Raw genomic sequence first — 23946 nt, forward strand, 5'->3', positions numbered from 1 at the left:
GGTTCTTAAATGCTCAAACCCCACCTCACGTCCTGTGTGCAGTTCTGGAGCCCCCCACACAAGAAGGACGCGGAACTGCTGGAGCCAGTCCAGAGAAGGACCATGAAGATACTCAGAGGGCTGCAGCAGCTCTGCTATGAGGACAGGCTACAAGAGCTGGGGCTCTGCAGCCTGGAGAAGAGAAGGCTTCCTACAGGAAGGCTGAGGAGGAACTATTTACAAGGTCTGATAATGAAAGGACATGGGGTAATGGGTTTAAACTGGCAGAGGGGAGATTGAAACTAGATGTTAGGAAAGGTTTCTTTGCAGTGAGGGTGGTGAGACACTGGCACAGGCTGCCCAGGGAGGTTGTGGATGCTCCCTGCCTGGAGGTGTTCAAGGCCAGGTTAGATGAGGTCTTGAGTGATCTGTTGTAGTGGGAAGTGTCCCTGCCTATGGTGGTGGAACTGGCTGATCCTTGAGGTCCCTTCCAACCTAAACCATTCTATGATTCTATGATTGAGTGGGGGACAAGCATAATTACTCTGTGGTATCACACTCTGTGTTGCCATACACAGGAGTTCAGTTTTGGTGGCTTTTCCCTCCCATTTGACCCTTAGATTAGTCCTTTGTTTTGCACACTGTATTAATTTTGAAGTTAACATTCCTGGAAAAAGAGAGGAATGTACAGAATTTGGATTCCCTCACCAAAAAAACTACGGGTCAAGGAAGTCATTCTCCCAAAGCTGTGTCTGTTTGTGTGGAGATGACAAAACAAACAACAAAAAAAGGTTTATCAGAACCAGTCTGATGCACAAAAATAGCTACCAGCAGCTGCAGGGACAGATTTCATGTGGTACTTGGTGCAAAAGCTCCCTGTTCCGTTTGAAACATCATCCTATTGAAGGGCCTTCAGGAGCAGCTAGCATGGTCTTTTTCTTCCAAATCTGATTCCCCATTGCTGAGTTTCAAGCCTTGAATTTTAGGGGCAGGGATGAGTATGGGCAAAACCTCAGCTTAAAAAAAAAATGAATGCAGGTTTCCTTCATGTTCATCATCAACTCTGCATTTCACCAAGAACAATTTAATGTGGCAAGGGCTGTTCAGAGAACGGTGAAAGGGCACCAAAACTCAGCCACGTGTGGAATGACAGAAAAAAAGACAGGGTGAGGCATTCTTGCTGTTATAAATGTTGTGCAGTCAAGAGTCTGATCTGCATCTGTCACAGGGTCTAGCACTGTGTGCGTATTTATGTGTAATTTTACTCGTGCTAATTGGATAAACAAGAATCTGGAACACAAAGGGAGAAAGAGAATCTGGCAGCCTGACATCTGAGCACTGGGTTAGCACAGCAACACATGGATGTACATAAGTGCCTGCCAGCTTTCATTTGCTCATTATTCCAGTCTGTTGTCACTAGCAGAACTTCCTTGACTTGGGATTTATGGGTGCACACCCTGGAAGGGTTATCCACCACTTAATGCCTCTCTCGGCTCACCCCTAGGATGGGCACCCTGAAAGCCTCAGAGGGGCACACTGGACGGCTGCTCAGGACTTGCCCTTTGGTTAAACAGAACTAGCAGGCTCCTCTATCTTAGCCCCTAATCTTCAAATTGCTAATGTGCCCCTGTGCTGTTTTACACAGAGACAAAGAACAGGGCACTTAGATGCCACAGAGCTTATGGCATGTTGAAATGGGACCTGCCAGGGATTTGGTACGTAGGAAGTTCACTTTTACTGGAGGTAATGTGGTCAGTACAAAAGCTAAGACATATCAGAGTACATGTCAGGAGTGAAATGTGTACATATCTCTTTGGGGTTGTGCCAACTACCTTTCTCTTGTGTCAAAACAATTTGCTGTAGATAAAAAGGTGGTTCCCTGCTGGCCCTATAGCCCCCATCTGTCCTAGGAGTTTGCACACACAGAGCAATGTTTGACTAATAATTCTAATTTATAAACCATCAACAATCCTAAAAACAGATTAGCCAGCGAGGACTTTCTGTGACAAATCCCATGGCACTTTTCCACGCCAAACCACATAAAAGGACTCTGGGTCAGAAAAATGCATTCATTTAGGATCAAGTCTAGCAGAAGTCCCACGATTGCCAATGGAACAAGAATAACACCCCTGTTGCCAGACTTTTTCTAGGCAGTGGGTGGCCATGGATAGAGTGCTGTCCCTTCCCCCACCAACATAGTCTCTGTGTTACATGAAGTCCAGCAACTCCAGAGTCTCAGGGTAGCTGGCTATCAGCCTGGACTTGCATTCCTGCCGTGACTGCAGGGGCTCTGACAGCAAAGGTAACCGTGATGGTTAACTTCACTCCTGGTATGGCACAAATCTGGTGGAAAACCTTAACAGCTTTGGAAACGCATGCTGAGGTTCGTGAACAAAGCACACAGGGAGCTCTAAGCCACCTCTGTCACCTCCCTGACACTGCAGGGTTATGTGCTGAGGTCTCAAGTCTAAGCAAAGTGTGTGTGCCAAGAAGTTACCCTGGCTTCTTTGGCAAGCCAGAGTTCTTAAGAAACACGAACAGCCTGGTTCCTCTGAGCCACTGTGGCCAGGGGTGCAGCCACTTCTCTTTGAGCACAGAGCTGGACCCAGATGAGGGGAGCTACTTTACAAGCTACAAATGCCCAAATAAACTCCCTCACTCCGCAAGGTCAGTGCAAAGCAGGTAGAGCAAGGCTGAGGACTTCAGAAGCACACTGGTCCTCTGTTAAAACCAGGGCAGGTTTCAGCTTTCTAGAGAAAAGAATCAGAAAACTGATGCACTTGGCCCATCTGTTATGTTCACCAACCTGAACATATATTCTCCTAATCAGAACACTGTTTTCCAGCCAAACAGAACTTTTTTATCAAGCAGATGATTTTAGGGAGAAAAACAACGAAGAAGACAACTGAATAATTGAAATAGAAATAAAATGTTGGAAGATGATGAAGGTTAAGAAAATGGGAAGGGTCCAGAGGCATAAAATATTATATTTGCCAGGTCCAATATTTACTTCCTCTCGTTCCAGAACTATATGATGGGTGGATGAAGGAAAATGAGCCTTATTTATAGTAGATTTATGTAAATACAGAAGAGATTTTCCAGGACCTCCATATATTCACCAAATATGAAAAGTGTAGTAAATTATTACAGTAAAAATGTCAGAAGCTTCCCTGAGATCAACAAAGAAAAAGTCCTTGGCTCTTCAAGCCCAGCTACACAGCCTCATCTGATAGGCTAATGCCATACCCTCTGTTGAGACCCACATTCAGAGAGGTATGGGATGAGCTTCACAGCATATCCTGAACATCAGCATCTCTGGGGGCTTCACGTTAAAGGGGAAATTTAAGGCCCAGTCCCACGTCTTTGGATGCCAGCTCCTGCCTTTGGCAGGCATATGCATGAAGTACATGCTGCAGTTTGGTGGTGACTCTGCACTCAAACTAATTCAGGCCTTTATCAAAAGGAATGGTCTCATCCATCCCTTCCTGAGATTGCTGTCTTGTGCCAGCTCCAAGGTTTGGCTGCTAGAACACACACCTCCCTGGCTGTAGGGGACCAGCAACAGAAAACTGATCCCAGTGAAAGTGAACCTGTTGTTGGTGTAGAGTGGTTGCGGAGCTGTGTCTCGCAATGCAATATCTAACTCCCCCTCTTCACTACTACCAGCCTTTCAATGAATGCACTAAGTGAAAAAAAAAAGCACATTAATTTAAGTAGGTCCAGTTCAGACAGAGCAGTGAAGACTCTGTCTGATGTGCACTGATGCTGTATTGCCCTGATGAATTGCCCAAAAGAAGCTAAAAGCAATGACTTGTTCTCCGTGGTGAATCCCCATGCAAGCACAACTGTCACTGTTTCACCCATTGCTGGCTATGGCTGGCACTTCATCCTCCCTCCTGTTATAAGGCATACCTTGGGTTGGACACAGCCATGGGAGTTCTGTAAGCATGCCACAGTGTGCTCTGCTTACACTCAGCTGACATTTGCTGTGGGCTAGTGAGAGAAGGGGATGGAAAGAGAAAGGAAAAAAAGAAGCTGCAGGAGCTCCCAAGAAAAGACCCTCCTGGTGGAGGTTCTGTGTCCCAGATCTGCTGTCTGACTCACAAAGCTTCACACAGCCCCTTGATAGTCTTCCCTGCTGAGCTGAGCTGTCTTCCCTGCTTACCCTTGATCCTGAGGAGTGCAGTAACTTGTATATTGCAGTGTTCCTGTCTTGCTAATGCGAGGGTGTCTAAGATGGGGGCCAGATTGGCGTGTGCTCTCACACTCCTTGCAGAGGGCTGTGGAGGAACCAGGCTGTAGCCACAACTCTCAATCTAGTTTGACTTTTTCCTTTGTTTTTTTGGTTAACACTATCTAAGAGCTGCGACACGTGGGGTATAGCAGAGCAAAGTTTACAGCGCTGCCTTTAACTACACCTTTCACACAGCTCATAAAACAGATTTCCAATAGCTGTAATTTTAAATCTGTCTCCTTGGATGCAGTGGAAAATGTGACTTTCATGCTTTTCTGTGTGTTTACAGCATCATAAATAACACACAGATCTGAAGTGTTTTAAGTACATCAATGTGCTATTTTAAACAAAGTAGTGGAAATATGCAGCATATAGTGTCCAGTTGTTTTGACTTCTTCTGAGGGTAGGATTTCTCCTGCCTGCCTGATTTTTAACTTTGCAGAACTTGAAAAATCCTCCATGTGCTGCACCTCCAAGTAAAAGGAGCCTGAAGTTAGATGAAACCTGGGTGAAGGAAGCAAGCATGAAGCAAGCCTGTGTGGTGTTGCTGCTTCCTGCGGGTTTCAGGCTTTACAGAGTTTCAGCAGACTTTCCACCAGAATTTCAACCTGGGATAGGTTTCAGATCCAAAATATTATGAACTCTTTTGAAGAATCCATCTCTGTCTTGGTATTTAAGATGGGACTTAGTTCTGGCACACCAAGAAGAGCTTCTGTGGGTTAGCAGTGCCTGATTTAAGTCAGTCTCCACCATTGCAGTTGTGTTTATTACGCTGTACCAGTTCAGTGCTGTTATAAAATGAATCATTGATAACGAAGCTGATAGCATTCCATAGATAGCTGCTAGAGTGTCTAAGCTTGATGGCTGTTAAGTTTAACTGATGATCTGACAATATCTTTTAGAGAGTAAAGGAGGGACATATTTTCCCTAAGGGATGGCTGTGCTCTAGCCTAGACTTTCGAGTGTTTCTGAGCCTGCTCACATGCGGGAGGACTTGGGGTTGTGTTGTCACTCAGAGAAATGGAAAGTCCTGAATGCATTGAAAAATGGTGTGGTCTCTCAGTCAGAAACCAAGTGGTGTTCCTGAGCATTCTGCTTCAGTGAGCCCCTCACACACCACACATGCAACCAGTAAAGGAGCACTGTTTCTGCCTTGAAATGGGCCATGCTGTTTCATTTGAAACAACATGTGCGTCTGCTGGGTGTTCTGTGGTTCTGTCTCAACAACATAACTCAGAGCTCAAATCAGCAGGTATCAGCCAAGGAACTCTCAAGCAGCAGAGGGATGAATAAATTCTACTTTCAGGAGGCACCCTTCCCTTTCAAAGAGATGCACAGCTGCACACCTGAAACACGGCGCTGCAGAGCAGCTCAGGCTTCCTCTTCCAAAACTCGAGTGCCAGAGGATTTCCAGTAACAAGTCAAAGGCAGAGTGAGGGGAGAGGGCTGGAGGCTGTGCGCCGCTGGAGCTCCCCGCAGCGCTGCCGCTCCCCGTGTCCGTGCCGCTGGCGACCTCTAGTGCCCGCGGGGGAGAACAGGTAGCGGAGCTCCTCCGCGCCTCCCTCTGCGGGAGCGCCAAGTACCGCGGGGTCCTTTCCTTCAGCGCTGGCAGCTCTCGCGTTTGCTTCGGTTTACAGTGTTTTACGTCTGAAGTAATGCCGTAGGAACCTAGCGTGTCAGGGGAGGCACAAAGCTTTACGTGAACTGTGAGCCTGTAGAGAATTCCTCATGCCTAACAATGAATCCTGTGCAAGAGTACTCCCATTTGCACCGTCTGTTTCAGACCTTTCCTAATTCCTTGCTGTGTAAAGGATCTAAACCTGCGCTGGAAATGTCATGATTCAGACACTGCAAACTACAGTGCAGAAGCTCAAGATGATCTCCAAGCTCTGCAGGAGGCTTCAGCAGGTAAAGTTGTTCTTAACCAGCTGGAATTTAGCTGAGAAAATGGGATGCCTAAGTACCCACCCAAAGACCATAGTGGCTCAGAGCTCGGGTTGGGATGATGTTTCTTTTAGGAGAAATCAGGCTGTTGTTTCCTGTGAGGAGGCACCCCCTGGAGTCCTGTGTGCAGTTCTGGAGCCCCCCACACAAGAAGGACATGGAACTGTTAGAGTGAGTCCAGGGGAGTGCCACAAGGATGAACAGAGGGCTGCAGCAGCTCTGCCAAGAGGACAGGCTACAAGAGCTGGGGCTCTGCAGCCTGGAGAAGAGAAGGCTTTGAGGAGACCTTATGGTGGCCTTCCAGTATCTGAAGGGAGCTGCAGGAAGGCTCGGAAGGGACTATTGACAAGGTCTTGTAATGACAGGACAAAGAGTAATGGGTTTAAACTGGCAGAGGGGAGATTGAAACTGGGTGTTAGGAAAGAGTTCTTTGCAATGAGGGTGGTGAGACACTGGCACAGGTTGCCCATGGAGGTTGTGGCTGCTCCCTGCCTGGAGGTGTTCAAGGCCAGGTTGAATGAGGCCTTGAGCAACCTGTTCTAGTAGGAGGTGTCCTTGCCTATGGCAGGGGCTTGGAACTGGTTGGTCTTAGAGGTCCCTTCCAACCTAAACCGTTCTATGATTCCATGAAATTAGATCTCATCTATTTCCTTCACACCAGTATTGCTGAATGGAGCTCAAACTGCAAAGCAGTTCTGAACTAGAACAGCTATTCTGCCCTCTGTGGGAATGGTGGGCAGTTATAAAGGTCCAGGCACTCCCTGTCGCTCAGGCCCTGCCTTGGTAGATCCCTTGAAGCAGACCTCAGAACGTCACTCAGATGTCACGTAAAGAGACATCTTCTCTGGCCAGTGCTGCCTCGGTGAGATGCCAAACCCAGGTAATTCACGTTTAACAGTGTTGGCAGGGTGAGATCAAACTGCTCTGAGAGAATCACACAGTCATAGCATAGAATCACAGAATGCATTAGGTTGGAAGGCACCAGTCCAGCACTAGTCCCTGCAGTAAGCAGGGACATCTCCAGCTAGATCTCAGGTCTCGGGGGGTGTGCAGCCTGGAGAAGAGGAGGCTCAGGGCAGACCTCATTGCTCTCTACAGCTACCGGAAGGGAGGTTGTAGTCAGGTGAGGGTTGGTCTCTTCTTTCAGGCAATGAGTGACAGAACAAGAGGACACAGCCTCAAGCTGTGCCAGGGCAGGTTTAGGCTGGATGTTAGGAAGAAGTTCACAGAACCACAGAAACATGCAGGTTGGCAAAGCCCCTCAGGATCACCAAATCCAACCTAGAACCTTGCTCTACAAGATTCACCTTAAACCATAGCCCTAAGCACCGCATCTAAAAGACCCTTAAACACATCAAGGGTTGGTGACTCAACCACCTCCCTGGGCAGCTCATTCCAGTCCCTGACCACTCTCTCCATGAAAAACTTTTTCCTAATATCCAATCTAAACCTACCCAGCCTCAGCTTCACGGAAAGAATGGTTAGCATTGGAATGGGCTGCCCAGGGAGGTGGTGGAGTCACCATCCCTGCAGGTGTTTAAAAGGAGTTTGGATGAGGCACTTGGTCCTATGGTTTAATTACAAGGTGATAGGTGATAGATTGGGCTCAATGGTTGGTCTTTTCCAACCTGGCTAATTCTGTGATTCTCTCTTTCCAACACTGCACCCTGACCAACATCAAGGAGAGTTTTGCTGTCACATCACCATTCTTAAGCACTTTGCTGCACTGTAATGCAGTTGTAGAAGAAAGACTTACAGTACTCTTCTTGCTGGGTGGTTAAAAGACACAGGCAATGTGGACTTGAACCTTCCCATACTGGTAAAGTAACTGAATCTCTGAGTGCTCTGAAATGTGATCTGTGACAGAAAAGGTGAGCAGTTGCCTTCTTCTCTGGGTATGATTTTAAAGAGAAGGATCCCAAGCTAGGTTCTTAGTTGAAAACCTGGCTAAAAGAAGACACCTTCACACAGCACTATGCCAGGTGTCTAAGCTGCAGAGAGGCTCAGTGCTGCAGACAGCCATTTCTGTTGCAGGATGAGATGGTAGCACTTGGGTCAGCATGCAGGCTCAGTAGAGTGCCACTCTGGTGCCTTCATCTCACTCATCACCACACAGATGTTTTCAGCTGGGAGACAATTTCCTTCCAAGTGCAGTTTGACCCAAAAAAAGGACAAATTGATGATATTAGGTGACACAGAAAATGGGTCAGACAGCATCCACCACCAGCATAAAAATCAGGTTTCTAAGCAAGGATGTTCAAACTGTATTTACTTAGATTAGAATATAGAACTATCCTGCTTGACCAGAAGGAGGAAGCTGTTCAGTTACACCAATTAGCAATGTAAGATAAGAGAAATGTTTTAGATAAATCACAGAATCATAGAATCAGTCAGGGTTGGAAGGGACCACAAGGATCATCTAGTTCCAACCCCCCTGCCATGGGCAGGGACACCCTACCCTAGATCAGGCTGCCCACAGCCTCATCCAGCCTGGCCTTAAACACCTCCAGCCATGGGGCCTCAACCACCTCCTTGGGCAACCCATTCCAGCCTCTCACCACTCTCCTGCTCAACAACTTCCTCCTCGTGTGCAATGTCAATCTCCCCACCTCCAGCTTTGCTCCATTCCCCCCAGTCCTGGCACTCCCTGACAGCCTAAAAAGTCCCTCCCCAGCTTTTTTGTAGTCCTCCTTCAGATCCTGGAAGGCCACAAGAAGGTCACCTGGGAGCCTCCTCTTCTCCAGCCTGCACAGCCCCAACTCTTTCAGTCTGTGCTCACAGCAGAGCTGCTGCAGCCCTCTGAGCAAGCTCATGGCCCTGCTCTGGACACGCTCCAGCATCTCCACATCTCTCTTGTGATAGGGGCTCCAGAACTGGATACAGTACTCCAGGTGGAGTCTCAGCAGAGCAAAGCAGAAGGTGAGAATCACCTCCCTGGACCTGCAGCCCAGGATCTGTTTGGCCCTCCAGGGTAAAATTTCCTTCTGCCTGTTTCCAGTCAGAATTGCAATGTATGATGACTTACAGCAATACAGACCCAGTGATGGCCTCTGCATGAAAGGCCAGGGCGGACACATGAAGAGCATCCTTTTAGGGGCTCTCTGTCACATTCCATTCTTTTGGATAACTAAGTGTACCAAAAAATCTGAATCAGCAGCTTTCAAGCCATCAGGAGTTAAGTAGACTTGCTAAACTTTGTTTTTGTTATTCTCTTCCACTTATACAAGTGAGAAAAGCAAATCAGGCACACTCCACACCCCCCACTTTTGAATAGGTTAAATTCAAGTATGTTGCAGCCATCAGAAAAATGAAATGCTTTACTCTCTAAACATTCTTACTAAACATCTGGGAAGTCTTAGCTTAAAAATAGTGCAGCAGGCACAATGGAAAATCCTTGAGAGTGATGACAGCTCTGATTTCACATGTATTTATAATCCTGCTCTTTGTTTATTTTCTTGGGATTTCTGAGTTTGACAGAGACAGATATCTGAAAATAACTGACATGCTAGCTGTCAGCCTCTCCTTCAAATGTGTGGTCAATAGATCAAGGGAACCAACACACAAGGGGCTCAGTGTTATTCTCTGTTACAAAATGCAGAAAGGATGAAGCATTTTACGGTTCCTGAGTGAAATGCTCATGTGTGAAAAAATAAATAGCTGACAGTCTCTCACTTCAGCAACTTGTGTATGGTGCTGAACTCATACTCCTACCTGCAGTTTGTGAATGAAGGACTATGCCACTCTAAAACAAACATGGAAGCAATAAAATGAGAGCTGTTGCTACAGGAGGCAAACTTTCATCTGGTTTAGGGGTTAGTTTTTGACCAGCGCTGTGAAAGATCCTTCCTCAATCAATGGGACCATTTTGTGTAATAGCTTTGAGAGTATTAATTCAGTATACAGATCAATCTCCTCTGCTCCTGTAGGCATTATGGGGAGGCCATAGCTTTGTCAGCCAGGAGAAACAGGACAGAGCTAAATGAAACTAAAAATGTTTTGAGACAGGCGTTTTGCACTGTCTGTGTCTGCAGTTTCTAGCATAAAGAGGACATCTTCAAGTGAAGCATTTGGTGCTGGGGCAGTGAGTTAGCATAAAAGGCCAACCTGGATCTTTTCATTCAAAAGGCAAAGGAAACAAGATGAGTTTTGAAGCTCTCCATATATGAGGTGGAAGACAGCAGTGGTTTCTGCTTGCTGTCCACAATCTTGATACTTCTTGTGTGGTGCCAATGGTTACACCAGGGTAAGCAGGAGGAAGAATGAACTACTAACCTCCACTTCTAGATCCAGTAGACACTGCATTATTTTTTGAGAGAGAACCTTCTAGTAAGTTGCTGCAGATCAGACTGGGCAAAATCTCTTCCACATGTGACAAGCATGGAGGAGGGACAACTTACTGTAGTAGGATACTGTACTTAGTGGGTTTTGTTCTTCATGATTGGTGGTACTCTCACAACTGAGTTCTTCAGGGGCTGTGGCTGTTGCAGCTTGACTGATGTCACTAGTTGATCAGTTCCTCCAGGGCAGGGTGGCAGATGCTGGCAAGATGTCAAGCACTGTGGATAATTCTTTGTTACTGATGCACTTCAGGGAAGGCTTAAGTGTGCTTATTTAAGTTCTTCCTTGCATTACCTTAGCTTGGTTGCACATTCACCTAGTGACCTGCATTGACCAGAACCTCGGGGTGCTGTGGCCTTGCTGCCACCACAAATATGGTCTCTTTCTTGGCTAATTATTTCTCTGTTGCCTGCATTTGTACTTGTTGTCATTTCAAGAGTCGTGAGGTTCCTATATTTGAATCTATGAAAACAAGAAAATGACTACAAACAAGAATATAAAGTTGAGAAGGAATGGAGAAGGGTTCCAGATATTTGGACAACTTAGTAATAGAGAAAATGACAAAGTAGACAAAATGCTTCTGAATTTTACAGTTTCAGCAAAGCTGCTTTCTGAGTTTTGTTTCCCACTTGCACTTTGTTTCTTAAGTTGCTGTTGCTTTTCATACAGCATCTCTTGCTGCTGTGGCACATTTTAAACTGAGATGGCTGGATTCACTCTGCTGTCTTGCCAGCAATGGCAATGACAGCAGATCTCAGACCAGAGTAGACAGGCTGACAAGTTTGAGGGTTTGTCAATGCAGAATATGGGCTCTAAGAGAGATGGGGAACTGAAAACAGGATCAAGGTCATAAAATCACACTACAAGAAAAAATCATCTGTTTTTCAGCAGTCAGTGACAACTCCACTGAAACATTTGCTGTGGATTTTCTGTGAAAAGATAGAATAGAGTAGGAATAGAAATAAGCAGGTTGGAAGAGACCTCCAACCTCCTCCAGTCCAACCTAGCACCCAGCCCTAGCCAATCAACTAGACCAGTGCCCCATCCAAGCTTTTCTTGAGCACCTCCAGGGATGGCAACTCCATCACCTCCCTGGGCAGCCTAGACAACAACTTCATCCTCTTTGCCAACAACTTCATCCTAACATCCAGCCTAGACCTTCCCTGGCACAACTTGAGTCTATGTCCCCTTGTTCCATTGCTGGTTGCCTGGCAGAAGAGCCCAACCCCACCTGGCTACAATTGATAACCTCTGGCATACATGTCTGCATTCATGTATAAAGAACTTCTGCAAAACAAAGCAGCTCTGTTTGGTTTGCCAGAGGGTTACCTTGTGTTTGCTATCAGAGATAGATGGCTTCAGTTTAAGCTCTTCATTTTGTTAAATGTGGGGTGCCACAGGCACAGCTGTACAGTTGTGCTGAGACACAGATCTCTGCAGTTCAAGGCTCACTGCAGCTTCCATGTGACAAAGGAATGAAAATCTGGGAAATATTCCCTCTAAGTCAAAACCTCTACACTTATTTTTTGCATATTATACACCTGGGAACTGTAAAACTCCTGGCTGTGGGGCACCTATCATCAGGCTGCTTATGAGCCTGACTTCTGTGTGTTCTTGTGTTCTAAAGAATCCACACATGTCTGTCATGAGGTGCAAACTGGAGCACAGCTTTCCAGCCAGGCAGAGATGCAGTGGTTATTTATCACAGGCAGATCAGAACTGAACCATCCTCAAAACTACTTCAGAATAAAAACATTCTAACAAAAATACATTGTAGGGATTTTTCTCAAACAATTCTAGTAAGAGCAAGCAAAGCAAATCTGAAAACTTAGAGTAGGAGCTGTTAAGGGAAAGAACCTGCACCTGTGGCACAAAATTGGTTGCTGCAAAGCATGAGGAGAGATGAAGAAGATGCAGTAGCCACCAGCTCTGCAATTACTTGGCCATCTAACCAGCACTGTTTAGTGGAAACTGAACTTCCCCAAAGCAGTGCTGTAAGGAAAGTAGTTAGGAGAAAACATATACACACAGGTGTGTATACATCTCTTTTTCCCTCTGTGCTGACACTGTGCAGAACTTTGATCAGCAGAGTGCAGGTGATCAAGCTGGCAGGCTTGGGAGATGGGAATTTGGTACGATGCACAATGACCCTAAAGTAGTGCTTATGTTTCTCCTATAAATCTTTGATCTCTGTAAAGAGGATCTGTACCTGCTGCTTCACTTCCAGTTCTTCCTTCTGAAAGTGCTTATGTGACAGGCAGTGATTCAGGAAAGGTCATCATAGAATCAAGCAGGTCTGAAGAGACCTCCAAGCTCATCCAGTCCAACCTAGCAACCAGCCCTGGCCAGTCAACCAGACCATGGCGCTGAGTGCCTCATCCAGGCTTGGCTTCAACACCTCCAGGGATGGTGACTCCACCACCTCCCTGGGCAGCCCATTCCAATGCCAATCACTCTCTCTGACAACAACTTCCTCCTAACATCCAGCCTAGACCTCTCCTGCCACAGCTTGAGACTGTGTCCCCTTCTTCTGTTGCTGCTTGCCTGGCAGAAGAGACCAACCCTACATGGCTACAGCCTCCCTTCAGGTAGCTGTAGACAGCAATGAGGTCTGCCCTGAGCCTCCTCTTCTGCAGGCTGCACACCCCCAGCTCCCTCAGCCTCTCCTCAGAGGGTGTGTGGCATGCAGTAATAGGGATGACTACTCCCTGATGAGTCAGGTCACCGAGATAAGGAGAGTTCTGGTGGGTTTGCTACTGTTCATTATAAAGTGAAGACTGGAAAGATGTTTTGTCAGTACCAAGACATTTTAATGAGGGAACAGTTTGCTTGGGAGGAAACAGGAGCACCATCAGTACAGAGCTTACCTTTAAGGATTGAAGAGCTCCTATGAGGTCAAGGGGATCTCTCTGTTACATTTGGTTGCAAATGAGCATCCTGTAGATATTCTATCTTCTCTTCTCCTGTAGATAGACACATTCCTTGCTTGTACCTTTTCCCTCCTCAGTGAGTGTCTGGAGATTGTAAAGGTAGACAGAATGGAGAGCTTTTATATGAGTTACCTGGATGCTCAGACTTCAGGAGAAAGAGGCCAGGCTTTCCTAGGATCCAGCTGAAGGGATGGGCAGGCTTTGGCTCTTCAGAAATTCACACTGCCTTATGGGGTCTCTCCCTCTGAATAGCCTCTTTCTGTCAGCTGTGGAAGGAGCTGTGGGTCTGCACTTGAGTAGTGGATTTGCAGAAGTGTTTTTTGTGGTGTACACAGAAGACTCAAGAAGATACTAATTTCTTGCTCCAGTAAAAGTGTCCATAAGCTATTATCAAAAGGAACAGAGAACATTACAGTTGTTACAGGTATGCTTCAATCAACAGCTGAGAAGAAAATGTCCTTCGCACAATAATTTGGGAGCAGTCATTGAAAACAACAGGGCACACAACTGAGGTGGCATCTTGTGCTGATTAGCAATGTATTTGGAAGGCAGAAAACTCTATTTCATGCTGCAAAGGTCTGCAATGACCTGATAAAGCAATGCTCAGAAGATAAGGATGTGTGCACTGTTAATGTGGCATTGTTGCAAGCATTAAGTTTACTTAGTGAACAGAGATGTCTACCCAAATGCTTGTCACTCTTGTTTGCTTGGGTTTAGTGCCATTTGGCAATGTATGCATAGAGAGAGCTAAACAGTTGTGGAGCTTTCTCTTAATACTTGCTTAGACAGCAGCTTGACACTCCTGAAGGTCTAATTGCTGTGTTTAATTTGTGGGATTCCTGGCCTAGGAACATCCAGGAAAAGCCTACCAACAAGTTGCAGTCCAGTGCATGAGGCTGCTGAGACACAAATCTTCCATGTTTCACTAAAAGATGTTGATAGTTTGCCCAGCAAACTCCTTTTACTTGACAAATTTATTCCCTTTTTATTGGAACCATCAATAGTCATCTCAGCATCATCTGTGGTATACCCTCAGATGAAGTACATATCTGTGTCAGACCACCTGGAGCACTGACCACTGGTTTTGGGATGGACTTGGGAAACAGCTGTGGAAGGCATAATGCTGTTGCTCTAATCACAGAATCAACCAGGTTGGAAGAGACCTCCAAGATCATCCAGTCCAACCTATTCCCCAGCCCTATCCAGTATGTGACTAATTATTAGTGTTTTCAGGCTGGCAGTTGTTGCTTTGAAGGCTTGTTTTGTGGTGCATTGAATGTTTAGGAATATCTTATGATCTGCAGTTAGGGCAGAAGAAATCAGATCTTTTCTGATCAAGAGGCATTTGGCTCCCATGTATCCAGGCTTCTCCCCTGGAAGGATATGTTTGTCATGCTTACAAAGAGCATTAAATCTGCACAGCCTCTCTGTGGGTATGACAAAGGAGAATATCCTCATCACAACTGGAGAGTGTCAGTAAATGTGCAATTCAGAACTTGGTTTTCATCTGAGAACTTGTCCTTTAGCTGCTGGTTTCATAACTTTTGTGCTCTCTGCACCCTTCACTGGGTAGTAAGTAAATTCTTTCCCAAACCTCCTAGAGTTACACAGCCTATGGGACATCTAAGCTCCTGTAGCAGCTGCTTAGGGAACAGGTTGATTCAGCCAATGAGCAGCTCAGGAAATGATAAGTGCAGCAGGGGTTAGGCTTTTGAGGTCTTTTGCTTCAAGGGGGGGTAATGACCAGGGCTTCCCTGCTGTGGGAACAGTGACCTGGGGATCTTTCCTGTTTGTTTTCTGTTGGTTTTGCCCTTTCCCAGGTGCAGAAGGGGAAATGAAGATGTGTAAGGCCGTGCCTATGTCCATTCTGCTGTTTACAGGTGAGGCAGCATTTCTTCATGCTTATTTTCTCAGCTATTACTTTCTCTGCAATATCTGTAATTAGATTTTGTAAGATACTCCTGAGTGTATTCTAAAGATGAATTCCTATGACTCAATGCATAAATTGTTGTGCCACCATTGCAGGTGGTTTTGTGGTTTTCTATTGTATCACATGAATGGTTGCTTTGGATACAGTTCTGCCAGTGAGCTCTCACTTGCTCAGAAAGCATAACAATTGTTTTGCCATACAAGATCTGTAGCACTGCTAATAGCAAAGCTTCAAGAGTAAGTTAGGTTGTTGTACTTTAAAGAAGACCCCAGCAGAGGCAGACATGTGTGCCAATAGAAGGTAAGACTCCTTCAACAGTAGTCGTCTCAAATTCATTAATGAATTGCAAAAATCACTGTTAATATCAGTAGTGATCAATAGTCTAATAATCAATAGCAGAACCAGAGGAATGGGAACAGATAAAACTCCTCTTCTTCATCAGTGCTGCTAGTTACAGGCACTATGACAGTGTTCCCACGATGCTGCAAGGAAAGCACCACAACTGGAGTGATCTGAGACCATTTAATAGTCAGCAGCAGGGCTCCTTATTGCCCCCCCAGAGAGCTTGTAAATGTAGTGAGTAGAAGTGAGAAGGGCTCGTTGGTATCACGCTGCAAGTTTCATCACCACCTTCCCAACCACACCACTTGCAGGACCCCAGCCCTTTATGTCATTTCTGTCTGATGCAAATGTTTAATACTCAGAATTTGTGCCTGGATGGGATGGAACAGAGACCCCTCACTTTGTGTCTGCTGTTAGACAATGATAAAGGCTTTAAAATGTATCAGTTAGAGTTTGTGACTATGTCAGTTTAATAATTCACTGGAATATTGTTTTGTTGTTAAAAGGGGGCTTCCCTCGGTACAAAGACGTAATGCACTTAGTTCTTTACACCTCTGCCTCTCTAGAGGGAGAGTTTAAGAGGGTGCTAAGAGGTGGAGGGGGTCGGCTAGAGGACCTTCTTATCATGAACATACACGTGCTCTCCAGCACAAGCCTGGCTGAGAGTTTATGCCATCCCTCTTCAAAGGAGTTCGTGAAGATATGTGTATCATCAGGCTCCCTCTGCTGAACTGTGCTCTGCTTGGCACTCCTAGAAGAGCTCCAAAGTCACAAGACAACTTTTTCACCTAACCATTGGACAACTTGAACCCCTGGCTAAGAAGTGCAGCATTTTCTCAGAGAGAGAGGCAGCATCTGCCCATGAGTACTGTTTGGTTTTATTGCAGCATCTTTGCTGCCTTCCAGAGAAGCTGTGGGTGTTATGTCTGGAGACGATGCTAGGATTCTAGGAAGAACATTAGAGATAAAGACCTCTTGGGAGAGGCCAGAATTATGCAAGGTGTTTGATGGTGGTGGTTTTTGTAAACTTGTATCTCCAAGAATTTCACGTGGCACAGCTTTGTCCCCCTCTGCTGCATCAGAGTCCGCTACTTCACGTGTGGAACTCCCTGGAATTTCCCTGGCTACATTCGCTTGCATAGAAGAGGTTTGGTTTTGTTTGCTGTGTCACAACTGTGACTCTGTAAGAAAGCATCTACTTAATGCTCCTATAACTTTGCCAACTGTCAGTTCAGGGAAACTGTTTTACCCCACCCCAAAATCTCTCTTCATTAACTTGCAGCTGAAATTGAGAAGTGCGAGAGGGTGTTTTCCTTTGTTACCTAAAGCAAGCTAATGAGTGTCGTCATCTGTGTTAATTACTTCCCATTTGAGAAGCATACAGGACAAGAGAAGTGAGAATGAGGATGGATTTCAGCAAACATCCCAAATGAATGCAGCTGCCTGTCCTATCAAGCCCCATCAGAGCAAGTGAAAGTGATTTCACTTGCCACAGTCCCCAAACCTAGTCAAGCTCTGCTACTATTGCTTTATGGATTTAATTTTCTTATGGAAGGAAACAATCTCTGAGAAATATATCTATAAATATCTCTCTCTATATATATATAAATGTAAAGAGATGAAATGATAGCTATATATCTATGAAAATATTTTCTTTCAGCTGGGTAAATGAGTCCTGTTTTTTTTTTCTGAGAAATGTCTTTATTTCACCTGAAATGTTCCTGCAGAAGAGTCAGGTGGAGGGGAAATACTCCACACATAAAGCAGGCAGCAGGGCTGGCTAACTTACAGGCATTTGAAAGCAGCATTTTATTCTATAATTATCCACCAAGCTTACAATAAATGGCCTGGCATACTCCAGCAAAGCATCTTTTTAACATAGATTTATTCCCCCCCAAAAAAAAACTGTAGGCTATCTTTGTACCACTGTGGATGTTGCTGCAGAAACCATGACACCGCTGCACTTCAGCACCGACTCAACTGCAGGTCCTTCCAAAGACGCTGGAACCGAAACCGTGACCCTGACGCACTTCAGCGCCGACTCAACTGCAGGTCATTACAAACACACAGAGACCGATGGATCCGGAACCCCGCCACGTGAGAGTGATCCCATTCCAGGTCTGGTGTTGAGTTTGTTGTTTCCTCCCAGTCCTGGGTCAGTTCTTCCCTTGGTGTGCACACCCAAGTCTTATGAATGCACCGTTCCACTTTCCCCTTGTTGTTTGCCACTCCCATCCAAAAGTCTTGCACACGCCAGCCAAGTCAGCAGCAATAGAACTTGGATTGGTTTAAATGGATTTGCCCCCTGCTTCTGCAGAGGTGGAAGCTGAAGCACAAAGAATATTTTGGACATCTGAAATAATGCATTCTAAATAATCGTCTGTCAGGAGGCCAAAACCCTCACTTTTCATGGTCAGTGAGTATCTTGGTACTTTGTGTTAAGGGAAGAAAACAGATGAGGGTGACAACAACAGAAAAAGGCCTCACAGACCTGCTAAGTGTCTTGGTGCTCTCTTTGACACCCCTCTGTAGCACCTGCCTCGGTGTGTCTCGACTGCTGCTGTGCTCCTGCTGATCTTTCTGGAGGCTTCATGAGGTCACTGCCTTTCATGAGCCCCACCTGTGCTCTGTGAGCTGTGGGAAGCCCTAGGTGGACGCCAGGTCTTCTGATTGCTCAGGTTTTATCAATTCCTGCATTTGTGAGGCTTTGTGCACTCGTGGTCATCTCTGCAGCAGCTGCTGGGGCAGTGTTTCTAGCTGAAGAGTCAGGAATCATGCTTGCCCTTTTTCCTGTGTCTTCTCTGTGCTGCTTATGCTGAGATGGTACTGAAGGCTCAGTGGTAAAGATGAGAGAAAGGCAAAAAAAAAGGAGGAAGCTTTTGGTGCCAGCATTCAGACCTGCTTGCTTCCTCAACCCTTCCTCTTTCAGCATGGCATGAGCTGAGAAAGCTTCTGTTCTGACTTGGACATAGGTGTGCTGGTTAGATATGTAAATGCACAGCTCTGAAGATGTGAGAGAGCCCTGGCACACAAAGCTTTACCTGCCAAACAGACAAAGCACTTATGAAGCAGGGTAAACAGAAATGAATGTGCAGGAATGGTGAATGTAGGCACAGAGTAGCTGGTATTGCAGCTATTACTATTTTGGCAGGAAATAAGGAGTTACTTTCCTTCTAACACCTGACTGCAAATTGAGTGCTTTGTAATCACACACACTCACACCCCCACCAAAAATAAAAGGCAAGGAATAATAGAATGATTTAGGTTGGAAGGGAACTCAAATATCATCCATTTCCAACTCCCTGCCATAGGCAGGGATCTATCCCACTAGAACAGGTTGCTCAAGGCCTCATCCAACCTGGCCTTGAACACCTCCAGGGAGGTTGTGGAGCACAGAATGACTCAATGTGATCAAAGATCAAAGATCACATTGAGTCATTCTGTGCTCCACAACCTCCCTGGGCAACCTGGGCCAGTGTCTCACCACCCTCATTGGAAAGAGCCCTTTCCTAACATCTAGTTTGAATCTCCCCTCTGCCAGTTTAAACCCATTACCCTTAGTCCTGTCATTACAAGTCCTTGTAAACCAGTTTTAGCTTCATGACAGTTTTCTCATGGTTCTAATTTCTGTTCTTTTTCCCTTTACTAGAAAAGCATCTGTCAACAACATTAGGTAGGTTGACAACCTCAATGTATATACTTCTGCTTAAATGTGGTTTTTATTCTTTACCTATCTTTTGAACTTTTGACTTATTTTACTGCCATTGGTTATAGAAAACAGAAGCTACACTTACCTACATTAAAGGTCTGATAAAGATATTATTTAATTGCAAATTGTGGCATTTCTCTGGTGATTTTATAGAATCAGTCAGGTTGGAAGAGACCTCCAAGCTCAGCCAGGCCAACCTAGCACCCAGCCCTAGACAGTCAACCAGACCATGGCACTAAGTGCCCCAGCCAGGCTTTGCTTCAACACCTCCAGAGCCAGTGACTCCCTGGGCAGCCCATTCCAATGCCAATCACTCTCTCTGCCAACAACTTCTTCCTACAATCCAGCCTCTGAATTTAACTCTGCTAGACTAACCCAGAGTAATTGACTTGTTGCCATAATTAGTACTTAGGCCTTTTTATTTCAGTACAACCTGCAACACCAGTAATATAGGGAGCAGCAGTAACTGTTGGTATATTAAGATTGGAGATGAATACAGCACATAGCCAAAGAAATATTTGACTGTAATGTGCTTGACTCATTTCTGTACAAATCCAGACTAGAATGAGATTTTTTGTTTGTAGGGAAAATAAAGACTTAGATTTTAATGCCACATATAAGGATTTTATGCTGTGTAATTATCCACCACAACTGTAGGTATTGTTTTTTCTTTCCCTTTCTGAATGGCTTGGAGTCATGGCTGTCTTACTGCTCTTCTAGTGGCAGGAATCAGCATTTCCTTGGTGCTCCTTTTTATTCTTGTCATTACTGGCATTTGGTATGCACGGAGAAAGTCAAAGGTAACCTTTGGATGTTTGTTTATCTGTGTATATTTTTCTACATGGATTACAGAATATGAAGTGTCAGCTTCCCAGGTTGCTCACTTTTCCCTCAGATTCTGGCGTTCACGTGCACTGCAGTTGCTTTTCTACTGGAATATTTTTGCCACTGGATGGCATCCTTAAAATTAGTTAAGTCTTGTAGTCAAAGTTAATTTACTTGAGCTGACCTGGGTAGTACCTGCTCACATTTTGGTAGGGGTGATTCCTGGTTTACAGTTTTATTTTCCCTTTAATGACAGTTTTGTCATTAAATGCCCTGCATTAGACATTACAACTGAACAGTTCAAGTCAGTTTTGTCTTTCTGAATTACTTGGGCTGCTGTCATCATTTTGCAACCACAGTAATGCATGCTGTAAATTAATATTGCCAAAAAATAAAATAGGAAGTGACTTACCTAATAATAGGAGTGAATATAGATTGTTATGTAAAAATAGCCCACTGTAGTAATAAAGCAAGTTAATATAAGGAAAGTTGTCAGCAGAACTAACACTGATATCATAGTGACCTGCTGGATGTTGATTTAACTGCTGTGTCAATAACCTGATTGTATTTCTGTCCAGGCTGAAATGAATTCTATCCCCTCTGGAGAACCTGGAGTGTCCTTACAAAGTATTTCAACACATGAGAACCAACGAGAGTGGCCTTTTGAAAGAGCACTACAGTGATAGCAGGAGGGCTGTTGCAGGACCCTGTGTGGTGGAACCCTGTGTGCCGTGGGACTTCCAATCAGTAATTTTCCCTTTTTCAATGAGAGTTTCAAATCACTCCAAAATAATTTGGAGTGTCAGTATAAGCAAATCTTGTTACCAAAACGAATCTCAGTTGATGCTATTGTTAAAACCAGGGGAAACATTAAAACCAAGGAGCTTCTTAAATGCCACCTGACGTGACATGCATTGCCTGTAGCCTGACAAGAGGAAGGTCAAACTGCTGCAGAGACCCCAAGTCTTGTAATCCATTTCCTCATCAGTACCACAACTAAATCCAGTTCTGAGGAGTGTGTGAGACAGGGGACTCTGGGAAACTTAACCACTGGTATTTGTGGCCCTTGCTGTGCATTTGATCTGCTTTATATTACAATCAAGTGTACTTACTTCCATGCTACTCTTATTTCAGTAATAGCTTCTTTTCTTACATCCTTTTCAGGAGAAGAGATGCAAGGGAAGTCCTCTCAATTGTAGATATTTAAACAGCACTTTCAAAACAAAAATCTTCAGAAAAGCTGAATTCTTGAAATGAAAGGTATCCTATGTGGAAAAAAAAGGAGGAAAAAAAAAGTCAATGTATTGATAAACTTATAGCCATTAAAGTCAGCAACTGCATGGTGAAAAGGTGAGCTCCTCAGTCAGTATAAACTGACAGACCTTCCTTCCTCTAGTTCTGTCATTGATGATGGCAGTGATAATAGTAAGAGTCAGTTAAGGCTGAAAACCTGAATTTTGATGGATGTTATTGTCTTTATTGCATTGCTACTTCCCCTAGCTGGTATTAGTGACTCCACAGTCACAGGTGACTGCTGTGGAGCCCTGCTTGAGCAAGGGTTGGGGGATCTGGGGCAGAAGACAACAGAAGACATGTACCCAAAGGGCTGCTTTCTGGTAATGTGGTAGAGAAAAGAAGACTGGAGAGGTAAGGGGATCATCTGAAATGACTCTAGCAGAACATTCTTCTATGAGCTTTTGCTGAGACAGCTTCTGGCCTACTGGACAAAAGTGGTATGTCCCTACCTCCTATTCATCTGTGAAGACAAATGTTTAAGAGCGTGGGGTAAGTCCCACAGTAATGGAGCAAACCTGAGAGCTAAGCATTTGCTGGAAATCACAGATTCTTTGCCTGCACTGTAAACCTTCTCAAGCCAGTATTACTTTTCCCAGTGATACTGCATCAGCTATCAATTTCAGGTACTGACTGACACTGTCTGCAAATAAAAGCATTTTATTGCCAGAGTCTGCATTTCATGAAAACCAAAGAGGTATTTTCAGTTCACTTCAGTGAAGCAAACTGAAAAGGAATATTTGAAACTCCACCACTTTTTCCATTTGTTGGGCAGATAAAGAGATCTCTTCCATTGCTGTGTGTTTATTCTGAGTTTAAGAGAGAGGTAACTATATGGATCCTATCTGCAGTGCTTTTATGTGGGGCAGGAGAGCTGTGCTGTAGCTCCTTCCTATGTGTGTTTTTAATCATGTGCATCTTCTGGTTTCCTTCCATTAAACAAGTTCCATAAGTGTCAAGTGTATCAGCTCTGATATTATACACATAAACCATCTTGGTCAAACCAAAAGATGTCCTCTTGCTTAAGGTAAAGACAAAGGATCTGTGTGCAAGTTACATTAAGCTCTATCCCTTGAACAGAGGAATACATTTTCACTCTGATTAAATCCAAAAGCCTGGCAGTAACAACTTAAGCATTTTTAACCCTTAAAGCCTTTCTTAGGCAAAGGCATCTGTCAGGCTTTCAGCATTTTATTTGTACTCACTTGAATTCTCTATTCCCCTTCTACCTGTGCGTGTCAGAAGCAGGCTCAGCAGCAGCCGCTATGTTTGCCTGCCTGTAGAGATCTAACCTGGAAGTGACACCAGACAGAATATTGTAGGTGGTAAATATGAGACAGGATGAGAAAGGCTAAAGGGCCCAGGGTATTATTAACAGTGTGTGTGTCTTTCTTTAGGCAGACAGTAGGTGTGACCACCACAGGCAGGGCTATGAAAGTACCTTGTACTGAACCGTCAGGAATCAGCAGAACTGCCTCTGCTCCTCGGCTAGTCCTTGCCAAGGAACAAAGCATTAAGTAGACACAAACACAGGAACTCTCTTTCTGTCTCAAACATTCCTTCTAGCAAACTTTTCACCATGCTAGGTGGCTGGAAGCAGCTCTGTTGGAGACAAATTGGACACTTTTTGTTCATGGAAGGACATAGGTCCTTTGGCAGAAGGTCAAACCAATTGTTTTCAGAGCACTAAGATTGCTCTTGGACATTACAATCATGTTTTAATGCTTTTGTTTATATCAGGCTGTGGCTTTCTGTTCCCTCCTGTGTGTGCTCAAGTGCAGTGAAGTGCCACAGCATGACATCTGTGCTGCCTGATTTGGGCACTCCAGTTCCAGAGCAGGAAAGGGGCATGTTCTACTGTGTGCCATTGATAGGGTTGGTGTGAGGGCCCACGGCAGAGATATGTTCTCCTGTGCCACTCCCTCGCCTCAGTTAACCTGTGAACACCCTGTTTTCTGCTTCATGCTGGACACAATCTTTTTGTACTTTTTCCCCATATAAAAGATGTCTTGAGCAAGAAGCAGCAGAGCTGCTGTGCAGGGAAAAGTACACCAGAGAAGGGGAATTTTTCCTCAGCACTGTAGCTGAGGAGGAGTCATTTTGCTTAGCTGTAGTGTAGCCTTAAGCAGAATGCCTGAGCTAATCTTAGTGGAACTATGTTCTGTGTATTTCAGGTGTATCTGGCAGTAGGTTTGTGCCCCTGATTAAACAGAAAGGAAAAAGGAGGAGCCTTTACTGAAAATTTCCAGCAGGCTGACTTTGCAGCTACCACCAGCTGGAATTCTGGAAGTTTACTGGTACAGACTGAGCAGGTAAACAGAGGACAAGAAATGCAGGCAAACTTGTGTTTCACATACCCTGCTTGGCATAGTCATTGAGTGTTTGTATGCTGTCCTGGATTTACTGAGGAGCTGGCCTCCTG

The 23946-nt window shown here is 45.0% G+C and overlaps 3 long non-coding RNA genes across 3 annotated transcripts; 2 read left to right on the plus strand and 1 right to left on the minus strand.

Moving 5' to 3' along the window:
• Positions 1-5645: 5645 nt before the first annotated feature.
• LOC135178559 (uncharacterized) lies at positions 5646-13828 on the minus strand. Its single transcript, XR_010303617.1, has 3 exons — positions 13558-13828; positions 13363-13458; positions 5646-5881 (listed from the first exon to the last, which is right to left on the minus strand). It is a non-coding gene; the product is annotated as an uncharacterized LOC135178559 (long non-coding RNA).
• Positions 13829-15155: 1327 nt separating this feature from the next.
• LOC135178558 (uncharacterized) lies at positions 15156-18376 on the plus strand. Its single transcript, XR_010303616.1, has 2 exons — positions 15156-15305; positions 17609-18376. It is a non-coding gene; the product is annotated as an uncharacterized LOC135178558 (long non-coding RNA).
• A 968-nt stretch (positions 18377-19344) lies between these two features.
• On the plus strand, positions 19345-22483 carry LOC135178560 (uncharacterized). The gene is made up of 3 exons (XR_010303618.1): positions 19345-19370; positions 20127-20206; positions 20810-22483. It is a non-coding gene; the product is annotated as an uncharacterized LOC135178560 (long non-coding RNA).
• Positions 22484-23946: the final 1463 nt, after the last annotated feature.

Source organism: Pogoniulus pusillus, chromosome 10 (genome assembly GCF_015220805.1).
Source record: "Pogoniulus pusillus isolate bPogPus1 chromosome 10, bPogPus1.pri, whole genome shotgun sequence".
Classification (NCBI taxonomy): Eukaryota; Metazoa; Chordata; class Aves; order Piciformes; family Lybiidae; genus Pogoniulus; species Pogoniulus pusillus.